Source organism: Coptis chinensis, chromosome 8, assembly GCF_015680905.1.
Source record: "Coptis chinensis isolate HL-2020 chromosome 8, ASM1568090v1, whole genome shotgun sequence".
Classification (NCBI taxonomy): domain Eukaryota; kingdom Viridiplantae; phylum Streptophyta; class Magnoliopsida; order Ranunculales; family Ranunculaceae; genus Coptis; species Coptis chinensis.
In genome coordinates, this window is record NC_141463.1 from 89,907,063 (window position 1) to 89,932,866 (window position 25,804).

General features: G+C 32.6%; 4 long non-coding RNA genes across 5 annotated transcripts; 2 read left to right on the forward strand and 2 right to left on the reverse strand.

Moving 5' to 3' along the window:
• Positions 1-1,131: 1,131 nt before the first annotated feature.
• Positions 1,132-7,585, forward strand: LOC147484178 (uncharacterized). Its single transcript, XR_015204201.1, has 4 exons — positions 1,132-1,270; positions 2,368-2,405; positions 2,567-2,593; positions 7,560-7,585. It is a non-coding gene; the product is annotated as an uncharacterized LOC147484178 (long non-coding RNA).
• Positions 7,586-7,593: 8 nt separating this feature from the next.
• LOC147484179 (uncharacterized) lies at positions 7,594-10,472 on the forward strand. Of its 2 annotated transcripts, XR_015204200.1 has the most exons (5): positions 7,594-8,658; positions 8,748-8,900; positions 9,081-9,140; positions 9,308-9,710; positions 9,808-10,472. It is a non-coding gene; the product is annotated as an uncharacterized LOC147484179 (long non-coding RNA). The 2 variants fall into 2 exon arrangements; XR_015204199.1 differs by lacking the exons at positions 7,594-8,658; positions 8,748-8,900; positions 9,081-9,140 and having other exon boundaries at positions 9,257-9,710.
• A 1,078-nt stretch (positions 10,473-11,550) lies between these two features.
• LOC147484180 (uncharacterized) lies at positions 11,551-11,967 on the reverse strand. The gene is made up of 2 exons (XR_015203890.1): positions 11,814-11,967; positions 11,551-11,708 (listed from the first exon to the last, which is right to left on the reverse strand). It is a non-coding gene; the product is annotated as an uncharacterized LOC147484180 (long non-coding RNA).
• Positions 11,968-20,004: 8,037 nt separating this feature from the next.
• LOC147484181 (uncharacterized) lies at positions 20,005-20,884 on the reverse strand. The gene is made up of 3 exons (XR_015204238.1): positions 20,812-20,884; positions 20,256-20,326; positions 20,005-20,141 (listed from the first exon to the last, which is right to left on the reverse strand). It is a non-coding gene; the product is annotated as an uncharacterized LOC147484181 (long non-coding RNA).
• Between the last annotated feature and the right edge of the window lie 4,920 nt (positions 20,885-25,804).

Below are 25,804 nucleotides of genomic sequence, written 5' to 3' on the forward strand. Positions count from 1 at the left end.
TTCAAGTAATTGCTTAGGCAGATGAAGGGCAGTGTTAGGCTCTTGTCTATCACAAACATTTAGTTCTTGTCTCAAGCTTTCATAATTTGGGAGGCATAGGCGATCCTATAAATGCAGGATTTCAAGCAACGTATATTAGGATTTCAACCTAGGTAATCCCTTAAAACCTCCACTATTCATTGACCCGGAGAACTAAAAAGTGCTTGAACATCGAAGAGGTAAAAGTACCCCAACGAGAATTCCGGTTAAGTATAAGTTCCTATATACGACCTCAATATTTCATAACGTGCTTGGCGATGGGGGGCCCACATACGGCTTTAATATCGCTTTCGATCAACAAAAGCAACATCTGCGGTATGCAAGATGGTGAGTGTCAAAATCGAAAGAAATAAATTAAGCGTGACTCATGATCCTACTCGATACATGTGAAGACTTAAGCTTAAAAGAAGAGATGCTTGGATTTTTAAGCAACAACTCTCCTCGGTAAAAGCTTATGACACGATATATAGAGAGTTAGAGACAGCAAGCTTTCAAATTAGTATATCTAAATTCTTAACTACCTATGGAGAATGTGGTGTTTGTAGGAACTGAGTATTATCCGTGAGCGTGAGCAAACTCTTGAGATTACTATTTAACACTCTCACAAAAAACCACTTCATACGTGTCACTTTTCCAGGTGTCTGTCCGTACCCCCAAATAACCCTTATTTTGTGTCTGACCGTACCCCCTTCTCTCATTTTCTCCTGTCTTCGCCTCCAACTTCTCCCAATCTCTCCTCCAAACTGTTCTCACAATCTAAGAGTGATTTACATAGTCTCAATCTCCCTCCTTCAGTCTTCCTCTCCCTCCTTCTTTCTCAACCAAACCCAACTCTCTCTCTCCCCACCACAAACTCATCTCTCCCTCTCTCTTCTCCACTTCCGCTCACGCCCCCACTGCCTTGTATGTCTACCGAGAAGAAAGCTATCACTACACCAGATTTAAAAAGAAAAGACAAGACTACAGACGCTCTTGTTTTGTCCTTTTGTGAGCACACCCACCACGCGTCGTTGAACTCCCCGTAAGCGTCGGATCACATTATCACAACCCATAGAAAAAAAAAAAGGGCCCGAAAAAATAACCGTTTCTTCACTCTTTCGTTCTCTCTCACAAAAATAAGAAAAACCCCTCGCTCTCAAAATCACTCTCAAAATCTTCGTAACATTTGATCGATGCTCAAATCGCTATCTTTAGCAAATCACTCTCTTTATCAAATCTACAATCTCTTCAGGTAATTTCAATTATTTGATTTCAACTGTCCTGGTTAAGCGATTTGGTTTAGATTTTGACGCTTTTTAATCTGTCAATAATTAATTCATATAATCTTCAAACATGTAATCATATTCAAAATTATTTAAACAGAGTAGTATTGTAATCAAATTCGAAATTAGTGATTCATTGATTTGTCAGTTGGTTTTGCGTTTGGTAATGAAACCTAGATGTATAATTAAAAGTTTAGAAATTAAAAATTACCAAATTCAACATTGTGATGCTATTGCTGAGTAGGGCAGGAATCGGGTCGGATATGGCTATATCCGAATCCGAATCCGAATAATTTCACAGTATCCGAATCCGAATCCGAACCCGATTATATCCGAAATTTAATATCCGAATCCGACTAACCCGATCGGATAACACTAAAAATTCAAAAAAAGCCCAAAAATTATATCCGAACCCGAACCCGACATACCCGAATCCAAATCCGAACCGAATATATAAACGGATACAAAAATCAACCCGAACCCGATATATTCGGTAATCAGGTCGAGTCTACTCGACCCGATTCCCTGCCCTATTGCTGAGTATTATTTGTTAGGCAATCATGTTGCGTAATGTTGTAATGCTATTGATGATGTTTAGTGTTGGAATTTTTTTTTGTTTGGTGTCTTGACTTAGGAGCTTTGGGGAATATCTATTTTAAATAATAAAAAAATTAAGTGAAAGTTTTGTGTTTGGTAACTTTTAATCAGTTGATTTTAACAGCGAGAATTATCTTTATCATACTCCATCAACAGAAGGCATTTGTATTTCTTTGTAAAGTTGGAGTATTTTTTTGATAAATTGCCTTAGTAATGTGGGATCAGTTGATGAGGATCACTCCCCCTGTATTTGGTAGCTTTAGAAAGGCAGTAGATGACTTGTGATACAAATCGTTTCTTTTAGTATGAAGGCGTGGCTCCTAATTCATGTAGGCTTTCAGGGTTTTTGAATGTCTAGCACAGTTTCCTTGATGTTATATTTGTTGATATAATCATGAGTTCTTTGTCCTTCAACACAGACGTCTAGCTATTACAATGATGTACTTATATTTGGTTTACAATGTTGCAGCACAATGCAGAGCCTGGGCTGTTGATCTTCTTGTGGAGGTTTGTTCCATGTCCTTACCAACCCATAATTATCATTTTTGCGACTATTGTGGCTGATTACTTATCTAATGGAGTATAGGTTGGCAAAGTGTTCTATCTCACTTTTTCTTTAGTCCTATATCATTGTGTGGTATCTAAGTGATTTTTTTTGTTTTCTTTAGGATATGGCAGACCTTCAGATGATAGAGGTATACTTTAATAATTTATTCTATATAAGTTTCATTGAATATGCTAGTTTCATTAAATCTGTGCTTGATGGAAGAATTAAGAAGAGTTAGATACAGGTATTGTGTTTACCTGTGCTCATTGATACTGTGTTTGATACTGTTATCCCTTTATATTAGTTCCTTTATCTAAATTTACTTCTGTTTGTAAATGATATAAACGTTGGTGGCATGGTGTTGAAATCATGAATTATATACATTTAGATATCGTTTAAAATTACATATCATTTAAAAATTGCATGTCTCTTGGATGCACGGGAAAATGATGTATGTTGGACTTTGTTACAAACAACAAAGTGACCTATATTAGAAACATGATTGAACCATTTTTATAACACCCCGTTTATTTTCTTTGTTTTTCCTATTTATTAGGGTTTAAAAAAAAAAAAAAATAAAAGAGAAAAGGAGAAAAGGAGAAGGAGTGTTTACTGGGGGAGAGTGCTTGAGTGGAGAGAGAGAGAGTTTTACTCAAAGAAGAAATGGAAGTTTCTTGCTGGGGGATTTGCTGGCAACAGGAGCGTATCACGGGTGAGTAGATCTTATATATACGGATTGAAACGTGATTTAAACTGTATGGATTATTCGTTGGGATTTCAAAATATATGATCCATCTTTCTCATTGTTTTTTTTTATGAATCGATGTGCATGATAATACGTAAGGCATTTGTAGTGTTAAGCTGTAGGAGTGTTTTTTTTCGTGATCTATATATGAATATGGGAGCTAGCCCCTTCTTAAACTTAAAGGCTGATTCTCTCGAGGCACGTTTCGAATAACTAACTTTATTATAAAGTGTCACATTAGATACTTGAAATATAGGTACTGCGTGGCAGTTGCAGTCCTTGTAACACCTTGATTTATGTGTTTTGTCTTTGCTGCAATTTGATTGTTATGTTGGACAGTGGATATTATTGTGCCTGTTTTTGGTTGTTTTGTGCTAAGTTCCGCGTTGAGGGGAATTATTTTCAGTCTTAATTTATTATCTTTCCTGTTAAAAAAAAAGAAAAGAAACATAATTCATTTGGTTTCCAATTATCTCTTGGTGTGGACTTGGTGGTGATAGGCCACAACCAGGTCATGCTCTAGACTAAAGCCATTCTTCCTATTGAAGACCGCTTCATATACTATGTTGATAGACAAAAGAAGGGTGATATTATGTAACCTTTTTTGAACAGGAATTTTTATGCGATATGGTTTCCATAACATTGAATTATATTATCTTTAAACAGAAGATGTAGATTAATGAGAGTCTATTGGCTTGTGGCCATTGCTGTGATTCAAATATTGTAGCGAAAGATTCAATGTGTCCATGTCATTCTTTTTTTTTCTTACAAAGTTATCAGCCCTCCCGTCCTTAAGCATCGGGTCATCCAAGAGACAGCTTGTTTCATTTCCAACTTATATATCGTCCAAGAACATGTAATGCTTGGCCATAAATAGTGGGAGACAGCGTTTCCAAGATCAAACATCTTCCCTTTAATGGAAAAGTCAGCTTTTTAGTCGAAAAGTGAAAAGTCAATCGATGGTAAATGAATATCAACCTTCTTTCGAGATAGGCCCTCCAAGAAATTCTTGATATCGTTTTCTGTTATCCCCGGCACTGTACCTGTGTACAAAAAAAAGAAAGAAAGAAACGAATTCATTAAGGTAAACCGTGAGAGTTTTGTCCAAGTTAAAATTCAGTAAGATGTAAACTTGCATTGGGTAACAAGTCAACTATATAGTTAGAATTCAAATAAAAGAGTTTGGGCCGGTTTGAGTGTTATAAAGTTTGAACTAGTTTTTTTTAGAAAAAACGAAAAAGTAAGGTTTGGAAATCTGCTTTCCAATCCAATTGGCCTCGTCGCATTCTGAGGTCTGTAGTGGTAGATATAATGTTTGGAAGTTTAGTTGACAGAAAACAGTGCGTTAGAAATCAGTTTCTGTGCACTGTGTTTAAATCCAGTTTTAAAATAGTTAGGTTGAGAGTTAGATTTTTATAAAACATAAAAGAGTAATATTTGGAAGTCTTCTTTCTATTCCAATTGGCCTCATCGCATTCCAAGGCCGGTGGAATTAATTATGACGTCTGGAAGTTTGACTGGCAGAAAAACAAGGTCGTCGAGAAATCGGTTTACGTAATTGTGTTCTAACCTAGTTTTCGTACACTTAGAATGAGATTGAGTATTTTTGTAAAACATAAAAAAAAATAAGTTCTGTGTGTTATCTTTTCAAAACAAAAAGCCTCGATATATTTGGATACCTGTGGAAAGAGTTGTATCATTCGGAAGATAGTCCGTCAGAATTCTAGTTTGCTGAAAAATTAGGATTTTTACCGTTTTCAACTTAAGTTTTCTTCTAGATAGGCTGAGGTTGGGACTTCGAGTTCTATATGAAAAAGTATATACATAACTTAGTTTCTAAATAATTAAGTTACATGTCATTTGAATGAATGTAGGAAAAACTATAGCATTGACTATGTGGCTGTTAAGAACTACGAAGGCTTGATTCCAATCCTGAAAGATTTGGATACGTAGGCAGCTTTGAACAAAAGTGCAGCCACTATATCTATAATATATATATTAGTTTGTGTGATAACTATGTGATTGTGTTAGAAATTACTATTGTTTTGAGACTACATAAATATATATGTGTGAGATAGAAGTTGTATATGAATATAGACTTTAGTATATGTGAATCTGTTTTGGACATTAGTGTGTGTGGACTTGAATTTGGGCTAATGAACTATTTGTTTACGATATTATGTACATGAGTGTGGTTATGTAAATTGTATTTGTTTGATTATAAGTTTGTTTACATTCAATGATATTTAAGTGCTTGATTTGCCTTAACGCGTGAAAATGACTCTCTGCATGTGTGGTATGTTTTGACATGAGTAATGCTAGTATAATTATTAGTGATAATAATGTTTTAATGTGTCGCCCACATCTTTAGAACTCTCTACGCCTCAGGATTTGGTAATGAGATATTATGACTTGTGATGTCATGTGATAGATGGCTATTCATTGAATGTGCCATGAATGACCCAATAGTTTGGACTGCCCTAAAGAGGAACTAAGGTATTCGCCTTGCGGGTTGGTCGTATTCCTTGAATGTACGGGAATGTAGGTTTGGGAATTCCTTGAATATGGCGGGAATGACTCAGGGCATTCATTGAATGTGCCATGAATGGCCCGTTAGTGTTATGATGGGTATTCCTTGAATGTGGCGGGAATGACCTAAGGTATTCATTGAATGTGCCATGAATGACCTGATATTTTGTTATGCCCAAAAGAGGCTTTGTGATTATGTGTATGGAAAGCCCGTGAGATGGTCTGTATGACTCACAAGTTCTGAGTTTACAAGATGAAAGTATGTTTCCTGGAGGCTATATCCCGCTTGGGACATATGTCTTGTGGTGGTACTCGGTGTGAGTGAGGCACACGGATATGTGTGATTTGGCAAATGTGTGTAGTGCAAATCGTAGAGTAGGAACTAAAGGTTGGGCTGTGTCTTTGAATAAATGAGTCAACGAGATAATTAATAAGCAAAGTAAAATATTGATTTTACGTGTGATGGAGTTATTGCATATGATGTATATGATTTCTTATGAGAAATGTTTACGTGGTTTGTGTGAGTTGATACTCACAAGGGATGAATATACTCCCTAGGTTGTGACTTTTTCTCATTCTTATAAGTAGACGAGTGATACTAAAGTAAAAGTATATGAATTGTGTGATGTTATGGATATGAAATGTGACGGTGAATAATATTAGTAAATGATTGTGATTTCTATGTGACTATGAATTGACTATAACTTGATATGTTATTACGAAACTATTAATGACTTGTGATAGTCTGAGATCTATGGTTATGCACGCAGAAACTTTATGATGTAATGATGTCATATGAATGACTACCCTTGATATAGGTATTATGATAAGTGGTATTCCCCGAATATGCGGGACGAACCAGGTTATATCAATTAGACTTAAATGTCTTAAATGAGATTTGGTTATGAATGGAAATTTGACTGGTTGAGATAAATCATTTTATTGTGATGTCTAACTCTGTTTTGCAGGAGGGTAGGATCTATTAATCTTTTCTGTAGGGACGTAAATATCCTACCCTAAGACGACGTGTTGGCTTAAAGGTAAGGTATACCAAACTCATATTTAATTAGGTTATCATATGTGCAGTTAATAAATGGAATGTAAGTGGTATTGTATTGTGAGTTATTTTGGAAAGTGGGAATGACGAGTACTGTTATATGGGATTCTTGGAATTTGTATGTTGGGGGTGAAATCTTACTTGGGAAGAAACTAAACGCCGTTTTTGGGAAAACGGAACTATATTGTCTTCCAAGTTGAAATTGTTGGTAATGTTATATTTATTCATTTGAAAGATTATTATATATATTTTGTTGTTAGTCTACTCATACCAACAAATTCAATTTGTTGACCCATGTTTGCTTTATTTTACAACGTGGGTGTGTTCTTGGGAACATAGATGGTAGAGTGCAGTGGATGAAGACACGTGACTTGGATTTGCTCTTGGAGTCTTCTGGTTTAAGTTTTTCGAAAATGTACGGTTTTGAATTGAAACAAATGTAATAGAGTTGGTTAGTAAAAAATTTATTTGTAAATGAAGCGTTGTTCTTTCAGTTTTAATTTGATCTCAGAGTTTAATATCGTAGTTGATAATATGTTAGTAGGTTTTGTTTCACTCCGAATTTCCAGATAATTGAATATCAGTTTTAATTTTTCTGGAAATTTGGGCTGAATTTCCAAATAATTGAATATCAGTTTTAATTTTTCTGAAAATTTGGAGTGGGACAATTTTTAATAATACGAGGTAGATAAGACGAAGTATCTGGCAGGACCATAAACGAGGTAGATAATACAAGTGTGACCATAAACGACTGTGACAGGATGCATATGGTATCCATGACAGGATGTTTTCTCCTACAGTTGTCTTGAACTCTTGATTGATCACGGTGAAAAAGATGCGAAGGCGCAGTTCTTAAAAGATGTGCTTTTCAACAGCTAGTTCGTATGCATATATTTTCTCCTAGTTTTATTAAATTTTGCATAAGAAAGACATATCTCCGTAAATTTAACAAGTCCACCCACCTTTATTTTTAACTCTCCCATTGTAAATTTCCAAAGGTTTTAAAGTTTTAGTTGTTGTTCCATGGATTGGTAGATGAATGGGTACTTTACATTTTGGTTTTCATTTGTTCTCGAACTTGCACAACAGCAGAACCTATGTAAGCGAACTAGCGATTGCTCATTGCGCTTTTATCCCAAGGTATTACTACTTATTTTTTTTTGCAAGTCTTCCCTATCTTTGCCATACCTTTTCAGTTCTTTCTTGTTATCCTGTAAAAATGCTAAGGTTGTCTTTTAGAACACCGCAAGGTTTATAAAGATAATTCAACATCGTAAAATGTAGTGTTGTACCATTAAATTATGTGAGTGAGACGTTGCAAGCCTTTTGTTGCTCCATTTCACAATTCAGTGCCTGGTTAGTGGTTACCTTGCAAAGACTTGTTAACAAGATATAAGGTAAGTTGATTTACATATCGACGTTTTCCAATTTTAGATGTTATTTTCTCCATGTCGCTTCAGGTTGTCTATGCATCTGGTGCTAGTTTCCATGCCTTTGCTGATATGGTTATATTGTGGTAACACCATCAAGTTATTTACTTTAAGTACTTTACTTTATGGGTAAAAATATTTTGCCTTGAATTGTTTTCGATACTCTATTACTTGGTTTTTAGCCTTTTTCCGACAAGTTTGCTAGGTTTTATTTGAATTGGTGCGGGAATACCGCTATCCTACTACTTATCGCCTATGGTTAAGCCTGCCTATCCACCTCGTATGCCCGGAGCAATTGGTATGCTTCACCAATCGGTCCGCCCTCCTATTCCGGGGACTGTTGTTAGGCTGTCATTCCTATTGTTGCTCCAACGAGAGAAACCACAAACTACGGTCTATGTTGGCAAGATAGCTTCAATCTGTAAAATGACTTTATACTCACTCTTCTCAGGGTAGGTGTTTACTTTTTTATTTTATTTTATGTCTCCGGATGTAATGAAGATTTTTGCCGTTAAATATTATTGTTTTATTTCTCATGTAGCTTTGTGGACCTGTAAAGAGTTGGAAACGTGCCCAAGATCCAAGCAATGAAGCTCCAAGAGGCTTTGGGTTTTGTGAGTTTGAGTCCGCCAAAGGTCTTCTTCGTGCATTACGCATGCGAAATAAATTTAACATTGATGGGCAAGAGTTGGTGGTAGGCTGGACTATTTATTGGTTTTACTTTCTATGTTACATTGTGCTATATTATTTTATGCTATACACATGGGCTAGGGAATTATCCTTCAGGAATAATGCAGTATCCATTAAGTACTTAGTTGCAAGTTGACCCGACAAGATTGCGGATCTGAGATGATCTTGTTTTATATACTTGCAGGTTGTAAAGATCGTCTATGCATCTCCAAGTCGTATCAATTTTCATCCGGACTCGAAAAAGGTCGATTACCTCGTCGATTGTAAACAATGATCCATCTTCAATTTGATTTCTTTATTTCCTCCCTAAAACATCTATTATTATATGTTCGAAGGAAGTAGAGACGCGATACACTGCATATCCATATATCTATTTTGCTGTTGATGACTTTGATTCTACTTTTGATGCAGTTGTAAGATGCCTTGCCCCTTCTTCCCCCCTTTCTTTTCCCAGAAGAAGTACTATATTTTATCCTTTCATGTAAGCGACTTGAGTGTTATTCTATTATGTCATTCTTCTGGACTCATTTATTTGAATAAGTAGGGGGGCTTTTATTTCAACTGTATTTTTGGTCTTTCATAGTTGTGTTCTAATTTTTCTTTGTTATGTGATGCATGAGTTCCAATTGATAACCGGTCAAAGTTTGAGAAGGGAGTGGAATATGTATAGTATCTTTACTTGATAAATGTGCGGAGAACGATTAACGAAGATGAAAAATCAGCATTGCTAGAAGAAGCTACCGCTGATTTTAGATCCATCTTTATTCTTTGAAACAGGTCTTATGAGAGCGTCTCGAGTTACTGAATCATTCGGGTTAGTTCTGATTACCTTAATTATTTTATTTGCTCTACATTCCTTGCTCTTTTGTTTTTCTTATTTGTTTTATAATCTCAACTTTACTTTTCACGAGATGGTGTGATAATGAAAAACAACGTTGGGGGTGATTCAACTGTCTTGCCGTTCCTTTACCGTGATACCGGCAGAGTAGTAATGCTCCTACTAAGAAACCGATTGATGCGGTGGGTTCGTAAACGTAAACGAACGGCTATACCTTCTATATTCCATGAAGAAGATGAAGATGATGGGGATAAAGACAAGAAAATGAGGCCCTTGGTTCCCATTGATTACTCAACGGAGGAATTGCAAGCTGAGTCCAAACTCCCAGTTCGAGGACACCACTACATAATTTGGCTGCGGTAGCGGAGTTTGCCAACCGCATTTCAAATGTTAACTGAAAAGAAGAACAAAATGAAGCTGAAAGGGACAGAAGTAGACGAGCTAGTGACAGGTCGAGCCAGCGTGAGCGGGATCGCAATGATGAGGCTAGACATCGTCTGAGGGATGACTATAAGGAGAAGACAACTGACCGTGACAAAGGTTATTTTGAGAATGATTATAAAGAGACACGCTGAAAATTAAAGGTTTATCTTTTTTGATTTTCTTCAATGCATTGTGATAAATATGTTCCTAGAAACAGTAATATTTTGCCTTTTGGGCTTGTTAAGTGGTTGTGGGAGCATGGACCATTATTCACTTTGTGTAGTTTATTTCTTTTTTTATGGAAAGTATATTTGGATATGGCTGTGTTTCTAAAGAGATTTTGGGCCAGGGAAAATGGATCCAATTACCCTATACTGGGTGGGCTTTTTTTGGCCATGATTCAGTAGATTTTGGGCTAGTGGCTTTTTTTATTCTGATTCGGCCTTTTTTTTAAAAAAAAAGTGAAAAAATGAAAAATGACACATGTCAAATGTCGTAGAAAAAAAATGAATGCAAAAAAAAGGGGTCACCATACGACATCCAAAAGTGTTTTTTTTCGGAAAACATCGCATCTGTCATGTCTTTTTTCAACAGATTTGGTGTAGTGTATATTCCTAAGAAAAATCTGACTTCAAACTTTCAAAGCCCATGCACTCATACAAACTAAATTATGATTGAAGAAAAACGTTACTATAGTGCAATACCAAAACAGTGTAATATCTTAGGCATACCAATTGCAGCTGTTATATTTGACGTTGTTAAGATGATCACATTAGGTGAGGATTTTAACTTGTCCATCTGAGTAAGTAGAGCGTTCACGACCTGAAAAGACACGAGGATATATTCAGGAAGCATTAACCTTCTAGGTCAAGTTTTTATGTGAAAGGACTACAACATGTTAGATATATGCAGTAGCGCAACTACGTTACGTAATACCCGAATAGAGTCAGAAGACAAGGCCGCCTTCCTTGCAGCAGCAAGGCTTTCAACTTCATCTGTAGCAGTATTTCATTGAGGATAAATATCAATCTATGTTTATGTACAGTTGTTTCAGTTTAATTTCCATGAAGACAAGATGACAATTAAACAAATTTTCAGATATCTCCGTATTAAGGTCCCACAATCAAAACAACTAGAGCTTAAGGATAAATTACTTGCATAAATGTATAGCTATCTGTGTACTACTTGCTCACAAACACATAGATTTGCAGTCTTAATTTCAGTTTTTACCAATTTTGGACTTTGTAAATCCTCAGTGTCTGGTCCCAAAATGAAAATGTTGGAACTTTTACTCTTTTGTATGATTTCTCATATAAACCAATATATATAGATGAAGTGATCACCCAAGAATAGTTTATTTGCTACCGTACGTAATGTATGACAATGATCGATGGATGAAAAAATAGTAGTCCACATAGGAAGGGAGTAACAGTTAGAAGCCAAATGGAAAGCATGTTCAATCATTTACAAACTAAGCTCACCAATCAGAACGAATACCAGGCTGTTTTCTTCCTCCACCATCTCTTGAATTTTCTGGAAAAGTTTCGCAACCTGAATGAAAGGATATAACGTTTTAAATAAAAACCATAATCCACGCAAAGTAATAGAAACATTTATATGGGACTATTAACATATAGGCGTGAATGGTGGACGAACAATAGGTGGATAGTGCTTAAGATAAGCATGTTGCCTGAAGTCCTGAACAAGTGAGATGGATGGTTTTGAGCATCTGACAAGTATATGAGCCGACTAAGGGCGCTTCAAATTGACCTTCCCCAATAGTGATTCAGATTGAACACCTTCTTCCCTTTTTGTTGCATGGATAATTGGAAATACTCAAGTCAAAGGAGCCTAAGTGGAGTGTGCTTTTTACGTGGTCCATTCACCAAGTCTGAATGACGTAAACAGGATAGCGCTAAATCCTAAAGGTGAATACATGCAATTTTTTTTAAACAAAAGATAAATGCCGTGTTTGGGTTTGGGTTTATATAGAACAAATAAGACAAAAAGGTCCGGCCCATCCCATGATCCAGTTAGGGCCCAGCCCATGATCCAACCAGGCGCTAACAATGTTGGGCCTAATTAGCACTAACTTAAGTAAACACTTTATTTTGAAATAGAAATATTTGGTTTAGAGAGCTTATATAACAGATTCATGTTTTGTTTGAGTTGCGGAAGTTGTTGTTGTTTTTAGGGAAAGCTTTGGTACAGAGTAATCGAGAGGTTGAAAATGATTCGTGACTACTTTGGGTGAATTATTTTCTTGAGAGAGGAAATATTGAAACAAAATAGGGTTTAGAGTTCGAATTTTTAAAAAAAAAAAGAGATATAGTTTCAGTTTTAGAGTATTTATTTGTAATATCCCTGTTTTTATTTAATATCCAAAATTATTTATTTTATAATTTATAATATATTATTTATTATGTCTTAAATAGTTAATTGATTTGAGTGCAATATGTTTGACTTTTTGAAAACGGGAGAAAATAATTTGTTTAGTTTGAAAAGGGTTTAATAAAAAAAGTTTTTAAGTTTTAAAATATGGTGTAGGGATTTTATTAACATAGACTTTTTTTGAGCTAGAATGAATATTTTCTTTATTAATGTGATATAATATGGGAGCAAATGGGTATAGAGATTTTATAATTATGGAATATTATTTAGTTTTCTTAGATCTAAAACATACGGTTTGCTTAGGAGAAAAAAAAAAAAAAAGAATGAGAGAAAAAAAAACAAACAAAAGAAGATTAAAAATAAGAAATAAGAAATAGAGTATTTTTTTATTGCTTTGTATTATAAATTTTATGTGGCGTGGATTTATTTTCTATGATTGCTCTTTCGATGGCAACAACAATAGGTGAGTAGACCTCACTAACTAGTTAATTTCAATTATTTTGTTGTTGATTCTTATTACGTTTAAATACTTAGAAAAACAAATAAATATATATTGCGTGTATTTTATATTGGTACTTGGAAGTTGGAACACTAAATATTAGTGTTTATATAATGGTCATGAAACTTTTAAATATGGTTCCACATTTATTTATATGAATCTATTCAATATTGCGAAGTAGTTTTTATCGGTAATAGTTTTTATTTACATGAAACATTTTAGCTTAAGCGCAGTTTTTATCAAGTAGGGTCATGTTGATCTTTGAAGCCTCATGTTGAGCATGCCATAGATTTGATCAACTGGGGTTTAAGTTCCGACATGAATAAATAATATGAAGCCAAGCATGTAGAAAATTTGTTTTATAGTAGGGATGTACATTTCCAATGTATCAACAACATGTTTAATTGGAATCTGATCAAATTATTAATCTTTCTTTAGTGTAATATCTATATGATATCTTACTACTTGAAATCTGATATCTGATTAAGTTGATTTTCTTTTAATGTCGGTAATAGTGGTTTATATATATATATATATATATATATATATATATATATATAGAACACCCCTTCAATGACATTTGGTATGGCTGCATAGCAATGAGCGATAAGAACACAAGTCTTGCGCCAGCAAATGACAAACAAACTTGGCATTGTAGTAGGTGGTATGATTCTACTATTTGATTAGCTAATGATGTAGATGTCATCAATCATACTTAAAAGGTATATATGTCCTTTTTCATTTCAGTTGGATTCTAAGAGTTTGTTATTCAGAACAGGGTCACATTTATACACCTGCTTACAGCAAAACTAGTTGTATGCTTGCCGGAGTTATCCATCCTTAGTACCTCCTAAATTAATGTCATTTTGATGAATTGAATATGTCCACGCAGCGCAGCAGGGGCTTTTGGTCTCCCTCATGCAAAGAATCCAGCCAACTTAAGGTATATAGAATGTTTATTTTCCATTTCCACTTTAAAAAAACAAATGGCAAGTAAGGGCAGACAAATATACAAATGATATTTCCAATGCATGGGTTCTCTTGGATTTATATTTTCTTAGCTGGTCTTTCAATTTTTAGACAATAATTGGACTGGTCCTTTTGTAGGTTTAACTAAAAAGGAGAAACTGGCAAGAAAGCAGGCAGTGGCTCTGAATGCTAATTACAAAAAGCTGGAGATGATTGAGAAAATCCATTGACGTGGAACTTTTCGATGCCTGGAGATGGTAGTGCCTGTAGATGTCTAACAACTATATACACACAGTTATATGACGATAGCAAAAGCTCTATGTTATGGATGTCTCTGGAAGTGTACATACCGTGCAGAGTTTGTGTTGTGTGTTCTTTATAACTCTGGAAATGTCGATATGGAGGAAAATTATCTGAAATTTTTAGGCTCTATCACTGAAAATGTAAAAGTATGTGTTCGGTATAATAATAGCATGTGGAAAATCACATTAACATTAAATGGAATTTTTCTTTGAACAAAACAATTTGATCCTTACTATTAATGTAGATTATCCAAGATATTGTTTTTATGTTCAAGTTCAAACTTCATTAATTGTTTTAACGAGGCATGATTTCATTTTTTTTTGTTTTATTTATTATATATATATATATATATATATATATATATATATATATATATATATATATATATATATATATATATATATATATATATATATATATTTTTTTTTTATTATTTTTTTTTTTTTTTCTTTTTCTTCACAAAGAATTAGAGTACGTATCTGTTGTGAATTCACTAGGACTTCCGTTTCTATTATTTATTCAAGTGGACCTGGGGCTATTGAATCATTAGCTATCAATGTGCATATATTATTTATTCAAGTGGATTTTGGGCTTTTGAATTGTAAACTACCAATGTAGCATTATCTACCATTGGCAGAGAATTGAAGTGGTTAATTATGGTAATTCACAATTGGATGGTCCATGAGGTAGAATTTCATAATAATGGTTCGTAAGCTAGAATTTCATGAAACTCCACAATTTTAGATTGAAATGATTATGGATCGGTTACAGACAAACTAATGAACTATCAATGTAGTAGGCCTAGCTGCAGGTGGGCTAATTGGCTAGTTACATTTAAATACTTAAAAAAACAAATAAATATATATTGCGTATATTTTATATTGGTACTTGGAACGCTAAATATTAGTGTTTATATAATGGTCATGAAACTTTTAAATATGATTTCACATTTATTTACATGCATCTATTCAATATTGCGAAGTAGTTATTAAAGTTGAATAACGTAAAAGATATAAAATAATGTGATTGAAATTTTACCTATTAATTTTGTGTTACATCAAATATAATTTTCACATTTATGAGATAAATACTTTGTTTGTTGTTTAGTGCTAATAAATACATAAATATGGATTTGATGAATAAGTTAATGTAAGATATTGTGAATGGTATATTAATATCCAAAATTATTTATTTTATAATTTGTAATATATTATTTATTATGTCTTAAACAGTCAATTGATTTGAGTGCAATATGTTTGACTTTTTGAAAACTAGAGAAAATAATTTGTTTAGTTTGAAAAGGGTTTAATAAAAAAAAAAATTAAGTTTTAAAATATGGTGTAGGGATTTTATTAACATAGAATTTTTTTGAGTTAGAATGAATATTTTATTTATTAAGGTGAGATAATATGGGAGCAAATGGGTATAGAGATTTTTTAATTATGGAATACTGTTTAGTTTTCTTAGATCTAAAACATACGGTTTGCTTAGGAGAACAAGAAAAAAATAATAATGAGTGAAAAAAAAACAAAATAAGATTAAAAATAATAAATAATACATAAGAAATAGAATATTTTTTATTGTTTGGTAATATAAATTTTATGTGGCGTGGATTTATTTTCCATGATTGCTCTTTCGATGACAACAACAATAAATGAGTAGACCTCACTAACTAGTTAATTTCAATTATTTGGTTGTTGATTATTATTAAATACTTATAAAAATAAATAAATATATATTGCGTGTATTTTATATTGGTACTTGGAACGCTAAATATTAGTGTTTATATAATGGTTATAAAACTTTTAAATATGATTTCACATTTATTTATATGAATCTATTCAATATTGCGAAGTAGTTATTAAGGTTGAATAACGTAAAATATATAAATTAATGTGATTGAAATTTTACCTATTAATTTTGTGTTGCATCAAATATAATATTCATATTATGAAATAAATACTTTGTTTGTTGTTTGTGCTAATTAATAAATACATGAATATGGATTTGATGTATAAGTTAATGTAAGATATTGTGAATGCTATATTAGTATGAATAACAATGGAAAAATGAATATGACATATGTATTAGAGAGCTCATTCTTACAAAGTTGATGAAGTAACCGGCCTACGAGTTTTTTAATTGGATGTTTTCATTTGGACAGCTAGTTCATTTTAATTTTTTCAGCTTTATAAAATAGTATTCGATAATTTCGATAACTATAAACATAATTTATTCCAAAATAATAAAAAAAAAACTGTATCCCTTAAATGCAAATTATTTTAAAATATTTTTCAGAAGTATTTGCTCAATAGAACTACATCAACGCCGAGAATATTCTTTTGGATCCGGATCTATATTGTGGCAATTTAGTATTAAGATGCGTGTTTTGTTTGACTTTTTGAAAACGAGAGAAAATAATTTGTTTAGTTTGAAAAGGGTTTAATAAAAAAGTTTTTAAGTTTGAGGGATTTTATTAACATAGATTTTTTTTGAGCTAGAATGAATATTTTATTTATTAAGGTGAGATAATATGGGAGCAAATGGGTATAAAGATTTTATAATTATGGAATACTATTTATTTTTCTTAGATCTAAAACATATGGTTTGCTTAGGAGAAAAAGGAAAAAAAAAATAAGGGAAAAAAAAAAGAAAATTAAAAAGAATAAATAAGAAATAAGAAATAGAGTATTTTTTATTGCTTGGTGATATAAATTTTATGTGGCGTGGATTTATTTTCTATGATTGCTCTTTTGATGGCAACAACAATAGGTGAGTAGACCTCACTAATTAGTTAATTTCAATTATTTGGTTGTTGATTCTTATTACATTTAAATACTTAAAAAAAACAAATAAATATATATTGCGTGTATTTTATATTGGTACTTGGAACGCTAAATATTAGTGTTTATATAATGGTCATGAAACTTTTAAATATGATTTCACATTTATTTACATGAATCTATTCAATATTGCGAAGTAGTTATTAAGGTTGAATAAAATAAAAGATATAAAATAATTGAAATTTTACCTATTAATTTTGTGTTGCATCAAATATAATATTTATATTATGAAATAAATACTTTGTTTGTTGTTTTGTGCTAATTAATAAATACATAAATATAGATTTGATATATAAGTTAATGTAAGATATTGTGAATGGTATATTAATATGAAAAACAATGGAAAAATGAAAATGTTATTAGAGAGCTCATTCTTACAAAGTTGATGTAGTAACCGGGCCTAGTTCATTTGACTTTTTCCGCTTTATAAAATAGTATTCCAACTTTTATTATGGGTTTGTGGTAGAGGCCCTCCAACAACCCTTCATAAAAAAAAATTCAAACAGGAATCAAAAGCAAAATCTTGGACAAACGCAAATGTCCATTATCCCAAGTGTTTATTCATCCACTCCTTGGGGAATACTTAAATTTGACTCCTTCAATAGTTAAACTATACAAGAAATTGCCCCTAACACCTAATTTTAGAGAAAATGGAGTCTAGAGGACACGGTTTTTGATGAGTAACTCACAAGGACAAATTCTAGCAATTAATAACTTACGAATCCACGATTTCAAATTTTGTAACCCTCAAGGACAAAATAAGTTGGCCCGACCATTTTACTTTTTTTAAATGCCAGTATACCATTTCATGAAAATAACCCTCAAGGACAAATGATCTGGATTTAAAATAAATATTTTCCAATTTTACCCTTTATGTCATTTTACTATGAACAACGAGTGTTCATATTTTCTGCTGGTGTATGAACAATGATTGTTCATATCCAAATAGGTGAATGTACTTTATACAATATATTGATGTATGAACATTGAATGTTCATACCCAAAGATTATGAACATTCAATGTTCATACTAAATACACCAGGTCGTTTCGTCTGGGCCGGGCTGTTAATTATTTCGCGTCAGGAGTATACTTGATATTTCATTTATCCAATCCGTTTTTTATTTCGTATCAAGAGTATATTTGAACTTTAATATATTCGGTGTTTGAGAGTTACAAAAATAAAAAATTGTATGCATTTTTGTATTTGAGAGTCACTCCCTATAAACTATAATATATATATCTTTTTATAAACACGTGAGGTCGGTCGAAGTCAATGTAGAGAGAGGTCGCGAGTTGAGAGATCTGACATCTTTTAGTGTAGTTTGAGGTAAAGACTAGTTGCAATATTGCTGACGCGTTTTAAAAAGTGGCTAAAACAAACAAACAAACATTCATTGATTCAATCATCGACTAGTTATGAATTCAATCTCGCATCCAGAGAATGGTTACATGGACGACTCACTTTCTTCCTTGGATTCTGACAAGGCAATGCAAGATTTGCTTCTAACTACTACGCAAAAGGAAGGCGATGACCATCTTATTGAATTCTCGGAAGCTATCACGAGCGTATGATTTTGTTTTATAATCTCAACTTTACTTTTCACGATGATGTGATAATGAAAAACAACGTTGGGGGTGATTCAAACCGTCATGCCGGTTCCTTTACGGATACCGAGGCGAGTCGGGGCGGCCCTAAGTTTCAAAGGCCCAATGCAAAGTCCATGAACATGGGGCATATTTGTTTTACTTTTCTGGGCTATTGTTTGGGGTTTTAATACCATAGTGGGCTTTGTATAACTTAATGGGGCCTTTAGTTTGGTTTAATTTGGGGGCCCTATGCAAGGGCTTAGGCGGCATAGGCCTAGGGCGGCCACAAGCGAGTAGTAATGCTCCTACTAAGAAACTGGGATTGATGCGGTGGGTTCGGGTAAACGAAACGGCTATACCTTCTATATTTCATGAAGAAGATGAAGATGAAGATGAAGATGATGGGGGTAAAGACAAGAAAATGAGGCCCTTGGTTCCCATTGATTACTCAACTGGAGGAACCGCAAAAATTTGTCCAAACTCCCGTTCGGGACACCGCTACCCTAATTTAGGGCAAATGAGTTTGTCAAGCGCATTTCAAATGTTAACCGAAAAGAAGAACAAAATGAAGGCTGAAAGGGACCAGTAGACGAGCTAGTGAGCCGAGTCGAGCAGTGAAGCGGATCGCAATGATGAGGCCAGACATCATCTGAGGGATGACTACAAGGAGAAGACAACTGACCATGACAAAGGTTATTTTGAGAATGATTATAAAGAGACACGCTGAAAAGGTTTATCTGTTTTGGTTTTCTTCAATGCATTGTGATAAATATGTTCCTAGAAATAGTAATATTTTGCCTTTTGGGCTTGTTAAGTGGTTGTGGGAGTATGGACCCATTATTCACTTTGTGTAGTTTATTTGTATTTTATGGAAGGTATATTTGGGTATGGCTGTGTTTCTAAAGAGATTTTGGGTCAGGGAAGAATGGATCCAATTACCCTATACTGGGTGGGCTTTTTTTGGTCATGATTCAGTAGATTTTGGGCTATGGGCTTTTTATCTTGATTCGACTTTTTTAAAAAAAAAGTGAAAAAATGAAAAACGACGCATGTCAAATGTCGTAGAAAAAAAATGAATGCAAAAAAAAGGGGTCACCATACGACACCCAAAAGTGTTTTTTTTTCGGAAAACATCGCATCTGTCATGTCTTTTTTCAACAGATCTGGTGTAGTGTATATTCCTAAGAAAAATCTGACTTCAAACTTTCAAAGCCCATGCACTCATACAAACTAAATTATATAATTGAAGAAAAACGTTACTATAGTGCAATACCAAAACAGTGTAATATCTTACGCATACCAATTGCAGCTGTTATATTTGACGTTGTTAAGATGATCACATTAGGTGAGGATTTTAACTTGTCCATCTGAGTAAGTAGAGCGTTCACGACCTGAAAAGACACGAGGATATATTCAGGAAGCATTAACCTTCTAGGTCAAGTTTTTATGTGAAAGGACTACAACATGTTAGATATATGCAGTAGCGCAACTACGTTACGTAATACCCGAATAGAGTCAGAAGGCTCAGATCCAGACAAGGCCGCCTTCCTTGCAGCAGCAAGGCTTTCAACTTCATCTGTAGCAGTATTTCATTGAGGATAAATATCAATCTATGTTTATGTACAGTTGTTTCAGTTTTCCATGAAGACAAGATGACAATTAAACAAATTTTCGGATATCTCCGTATTAAGGTCCCACAATCAAAACAACTAGAGCTTAAGGATAAATTACTTGCATAAATGTATAGCTATCTGTGTACTACTTGCTCACAAACACATAGATTTGCAGTCTTAATTTCAGTTTTTACCAATTTTGGACTTTGTAAATCCTCAGTGTCTGGTCCCAAAATGAAAATGTTGGAACTTTTACTCTTTTGTATGATTTCTCATATAAACCAATATATATAGATGAAGTGATCACCCAAGAATAGTTTATTTGCTACCGTACGTAATGTATGACAATGATCGATGGATGAAAAAATAGTAGTCCACATAGGAAGGGAGTAACAGTTAGAAGCCAAATGGAAAGCATGTTCAATCATTTACAAACTAAGCTCATCACCAATCAGAACGAATACCAGGCTGTTTTCTTCCTCCACCATCTCTTGAATTTTCTGGAAAAATTTCGCAACCTGAATGAAAGGATATAACGTTTTAAATAAAAACCATAATCCACGCAAAGTAATAGAAACATTTATACGGGACTATTAACATATAGGCGTGAATGGTGGACGAACAATAGGTGGATAGTGCTTAAGAGAACTGGTATTAAGAGAAATAACTATGATTTGCATCAATAAGCATGTTGCCTGAAGTCCTGAACAAGTGAGATGGATGGTTTTGAGCATCTGACAAGTATATGAGCCGACTAAGGGCGCTTCAAATTGACCTTCCCCAATAGTGATTCAGATTGAACACCTTCTTCCCTTTTTGTTGCATGGATAGTGCTAAATCCTAAAGGTGATTACATGCAAAAAAAAAATTTAAACAAAAGATAAATGCCGTGTTTGGGTTTGGGTTTATATAGAACAACTAAGACAAAAAGGTCCGGCCCATCCCATGATCCAGTTAGGGCCCAGCCCATGATCCAACCAGGCGCTAACAATGTTGGGCCTAATTAGCACTAACTTAAGTAAACACTTTATTTTGAAATAGAAATATTTGGTTTAGAGAGCTTATAACAGATTCATGTTTTGTTTGAGTTGCGGAATTTGCTGTTGTTTTTAGGGAAGGCTTTGGTATCGAGTAATCGAGAGATTGAAAATGATTCGTGACTACTTTGGGTGAACTATTTTCTTGAGAGAGGAAATATTGAAACAAAATAGGGTTTAGAGTTGGGTAGATTTTTTTTAAAAAAGAGATATAGTTTCAGTTTTCATAATTTTTGTGGGGGAGAGAGATTTAATTTAGAGTATTTGTAATATTCCTATTTTTATTTAATATCCAAAATCATTTATTTTATAATTTATAATATATTATTTATTATGTCTTAAATAGTTAATTGATTTGAGTGCAATATGTTTGACTTTTTGAAAACGGGAGAAAATAATTTGTTTAGTTTGAAAAGGGTTTAATAAAAAAAAGTTTTTAAGTTTTAAAATATGGTGTAGAGATTTTATTAACATAGACTTTTTTTGAGCTAGAATGAATATTTTCTTTATTAATGTGATATAATATGGGAGCAAATGGGTATAGAGATTTTATAATTATGGAATATTATTTAGTTTTCTTAGATCTAAAACATATGGTTTGCTTAGGAGAAAAAAAAAAAAAAAAAAAAAAAGAATGAGAGAAAAAAACAAACAAAAGAAGATTAAAAATAAGAAATAAGAAATAGAGTATTTTTTTTATTGCTTTGTATTATAAATTTTATGTGGCGTGGATTTATTTTCTATGATTGCTCTTTCGATGGCAACAACAATAGGTGAGTAGACCTCACTAACTAGTTAATTTCAATTATTTTGTTGTTGATTCTTATTACGTTTAAATACTTAGAAAAACAAATAAATATATATTGCGTGTGTTCTATATTGGTACTTGGAACACTAAATATTAGTGTTTATATAATGGTCATGAAACTTTTAAATATGATTCCACATTTATTTATATGAATCTATTCAATATTGCGAAGTAGTTTTTATCGGTAATAGTTTTTATTTACATGAAACATTTAATAAATATTTGAGCTTAACCCAGTTTTTATCAAATAGGGTCATGTTGATCTTTGAAGCCTCATGCTGAGCATGCCATAGATTTGATCAACTGGGGTTTAAGTTCCGACGTGAATAAATAATATGAAGCCAAGCATGTAGAAAATTTGTTTTATAGTAGGGATGTACATTTCCAATGTATCAACAACATGTTTAATTGGAATCTGATCAAATTATTAGTCTTTCTTTAGTGTAATATCTATATGATATCTTACTACTTGAAATCTAATATCTGATTAAGTTGATTTTCTTTTAATGTCGGCAATAGTGGTATATATATATATAAAGAACACCCCTTCAATGACATTTGGTATGGCTGCATAGCAATGAGCGATAAGAACACAAGTCTTGAGCCAACAAATGACAAACAAGCTTGGCATTGTAGTAGGTGGTATGATTCTACTATTTGATTAGCTAATGATGTAGATGTTATCAATCATACTTAAAAGGTATATATGTCCTTTTTCATTTCAGTTGGATTCTAAGAGTTTGTTATTCGGAACAGGGTCACGTTTATACACCTGCTTACTGCAAAACTAGTTGTATGCTTGCCGGAGTTATCCATCCTTAGTACCTCCTAAATGTCATTTTGATGATTTGAATATGTCTACGCAGCGCAGCAGGGGCTTTTGGTCTCCCTCATGCAAAGAATCCAGCCAACTTAAGGTATATAGAATGTTTATTTTCCATTTCCACTTTAAAAAAACAAATGGCAAGTAAGGGCAGGCAAATATACAAATGATATTTCCAATGCATGGGTTCTCTTGGATTTCTATTTTCTTAGCTGGTATTTCAATTTTTAGACAATAATTGGACTGGTCCTTTTGTAGGTTCAACTAAAAAGGAGAAACTGGCAAGAAAGCAGCCAGTGGCTCTGAATGCTAATTACAAGAAGCTGGAGATGATTGAGAAAATCCATTAACGTGGAACTTTTCGATGCCTGGAGATGGTAGTGCCTGCAGATGTCTAACAACTATATACACACAGTTATATGACGATAGCAGAAGCTCTATGTTATGGATGTCTCTGGAAGTGTACATACCGTGCAGAGTTGTGTTCTTTATAACTCTGGAAATGTCGATATGGAGGAAAATTATCTGAAATTTTTAGGGACACTCTATCACTGAAAATGTAAAAGTATGTGTTCGGTATAATAATAGCATGTGGAAAATCACATTAACATTAAATGGAATTTTTCTTTGAACAAAACAATTTGATCCTTACTATTAATGTAGATTATCCAAGATATTGTTTTTATGTTCAAGTTCAAACTTCATTAATTGTTTTAACGAGGCATGATTTCGTTTTCTTTTGTTTTATTTATTTATTATATATATATTTATTTATTTTTGTTTCTTTTTCTTGACAAAGAATTAGAGTACGTATCTATTGTGAATTCACTAGGACTTCCGTTTCTATTATTTATTCAAGTGGACATGGGGCTATTGAATCATTAGCTATCAATATGCATATATTATTTATTCAAGTGGATTTTGGGCTTTTAAATTGTAAACTACCAATGTAGCATTATCTACCATTGGCAAAGAATTGAAGTGGTTAATTATGGTAATTCACAATTGGATGGTCCATAAGCTAGAATTTCATAATAATGGTTCGTAATTAAGCTAGAATTTCATGAAACTCCACAATTTTAGATTGAGATGACTATGGATCGGTTACGGACAAGCTATTGAACTATTAATGTAGTAGACCCAACCGCGGGTGGGCTAATTGGCTAGTTACATTTAAATACTTAGAAAAACAAATAAATATATATTGTGTGTATTTTATATTGGTACTTGGAACGCTAAATATTAGTGTTTATATAATGGTCATGAAACTTTTAAATATGATTTCACATTTATTTACATGCATCTATTCAATATTGCGAAGTAGTTATTAAGGTTGAATAACGTAAAAGTTGTAAAATAATGTGATTGAAATTTTACCTATTAATTTTGTGTTACATCAAATATAATATTCATATTTATGAAATAAATACTTTGTTTGTTGTTTTGTGCTAATAAATACATGAATATGTATTTGATGTATAAGTCAATGTAAGATATTGTGAATGGTATATTAATATCCAAAATAATTTATTTTATAATTTGTAATATATTATTTATTATGTCTTAAATAGTCAATTGATTTGAGTGCAATATGTTTGACTTTTTGAAAATGAGATGAAATAAATTGTTTAGTTTGAAAAGGGTTTAATAAAAAAAGTTTTTAAGTTTTAAAATATGGTGTAGGGATTTTATTAACATAGAATTTTTTTTGAGCTAGAATAAATATTGTATTTAGTAAGGTGAGATAATATGGGAACAAATGGGTATAGAGATTTTTATAATCATGGAATACTATTTAGTTTTCTTAGATCTAAAACATATGGTTTGCTTAGGAGAAAAAGAAAACAAAAAAACAAAATAAGATTAAAAAGAATAAATAGGAAATAAGAAATAGAGTATTTTTTATTGCTTGGTGATATAAATTTTATGTGGCGTAGATTTATTTCCTATGATTGCTCTTTCGATGGCAACAACAATAAATGAGTAGACTTCACTAACTAGTTAATTTCAATTATTTGGCTATTGATTCTTATTACGTTTAAATACTTAGAAAAACAAATAAATATATATTACGTGTATTTTATGTTGGTACTTGGAATGCTAAATATTAATATTTATATAATGGTCATGAAACTTTTAAATATGATTTCACATTTATTTACATGAATCTAATCAATATTGCGAAGTAGTTATTAAGGTTGAATAATGTAAAAGATATAAAATAATGTGATTGAAATTTTACCTATTAATTTTGTGTTGCATCAAATATAATATTAATATTATGAAATAAATACTTTGTTTGTTGTTTTGTGCTAAAAAATTCATGAATATGGATTTGATGTATAAGTTAATGTAAGATATTGTGAATGGTATATTAATATGAATAACAATGGAAAAATGAAAATGACATGTGTATTAGAGAGATCATTCTTACAAAGTTGATGAAGTAACCGGCCTACGAGTTTTTTAATTGGATGTTTTCATTTGGGTAGCTAGTTCATTTGATTTTTTTTAGCTTTATAAAATAGTATTCGATAATTTCGGCAACTCCGAACATAATTTCTTCCAAAATAATGGAAAACAACTGTATCCCTTAAATGCAAATTATTTTAAAATATTTTTCGGAAGTATTTGCTCAATAGAACTACATCAACGTCGAGAATATTCTTTTAGATCCGGATCTATATTGTGGTAATTTAGTATTAAGATGCGTGTTTTGTTTGACTTTTTGAAAACGAGATAAAATAATTTGTTTAGTTTGAAAAGGGTTTAA